The 1407-nt window shown below is 47.0% G+C and overlaps 1 non-coding gene across 1 annotated transcript; it reads left to right on the top strand.

Moving 5' to 3' along the window:
• Positions 1 to 1040: 1040 nt before the first annotated feature.
• Positions 1041 to 1112, top strand: TRNAD-GUC. Its single transcript has one exon. It is a non-coding gene; the product is annotated as a tRNA-Asp (tRNA).
• The last annotated feature ends 295 nt before the right edge of the window (positions 1113 to 1407 follow it).

Below are 1407 nucleotides of genomic sequence, written 5' to 3'. Positions count from 1 at the left end.
ATCCTGATCAGGATTCTTCCGGCATAGAGCCCCGACTACAGAACTCTGTGCCGGAAGAAAAGAACGCAAGTGTGAAAGAGGCCTTAGGAAGTTGAGGTCAAAAACGCTGAAAGGTCTGTGGCTGTGGTGCAAGAGAGATCTGCAGAGAAATCTCATGGGGTCTCCAGGTCTGCTGAGTTCAAACAACCTGAGAAGCTGCCCAAGACTGGACACTAAAAGAGAACGACCTGAGCTGCAGCTAGCAGAGGAGACCCCTGCCCTGGTGAGGAAAACGGAGGAGCCGAAGGGACACAAACAGATGCTGCAAATGGAGATCGACTGCGTGGACACTGTCCTGGACAGGATGGGACCACTTGCCGAGTCCTATAGGAACCAGGAGTGTTTTTGCCGTAGTTCGAACTTTGAAACTGGATTTTTCTAATGCTCAACTGGACTCCAGTGTTATCCCTGAGGAGGCCCAGCGGGCGACAAGACCTGTGCTGCAAGCTCCAACGTTTTCATTCCAAGAAGGTGAAATATACAAGCAGGACAGTATGCAACAGCGGCCGCAAGAATCTGCAGATGTCCCTGAGAAGAAGGATAGACTTCAGACACCAGCACTACAAGTCCCAGGAGGCACAGCAGGACAATGGACATGTATCCATACATCCAGGTGATGGGGTGGCAGAGCAGATCTCTACTGCTGGGGCAGAGACTGGGGGTGATGGTGGACATGTCTCTGAGGGGTCAGTGTCTGGGGGAAATGTACAGTCTGTATGGGAGATATCTGAGGATGGCATAGAGGTGGACGGGCTGGAGGAATGAGGGTGATTTTTCACCTTTACCCCCCCCCCCAATAAGTCAGGGCCCTGAACCTCGCCAGGTTCCCCCCAGTAATGCCTGGAGCCGCAGCGCTCCATCTTTTTCCTCCGCAGCTCACTATACAGGTAGAGGAACAGGACCAAGGTCCCAGACTTATATCTCTCTGATAAGTGGCTACTATTAGAATATCAGCTATTTCCCTTTAAGAAGATTACCATGTGATAAGCTGTTATAGCAGTTCCTCGTTAGTATAGTGGTAAGTATCCCCGCCTGTCACGCGGGAGACCGGGGTTCGATTCCCCGACGGGGAGGCTTTACCTTTTGCATATTAAACAATATTAAGAAAAAAAAAAATAGAATAATTAAGAAAACTGTAGAAAGCAGTAATAGAGTTTACTCATTGTACTTTACTTGGAAATAAAGATTTAGTGATTGGGAGATTCCTAGAGAAAAATATATGCCTGCTATGTTCAAGAATAAGACTGCTATAATACTACCTCCTATGTACAAGAATATAACTACTATAATACTGCTCCTATGTACAAGAATATAACTACTATAATACTGCTCCTATGTACAAGAATATAACTACTATAATACTGCCTC

This window comes from Bufo bufo, chromosome 1 (genome assembly GCF_905171765.1).
Source record: "Bufo bufo chromosome 1, aBufBuf1.1, whole genome shotgun sequence".
In the NCBI taxonomy this organism is placed as follows: Eukaryota; Metazoa; Chordata; class Amphibia; order Anura; family Bufonidae; genus Bufo; species Bufo bufo.
This window is presented reverse-complemented; position numbering and strand designations above follow the sequence as displayed.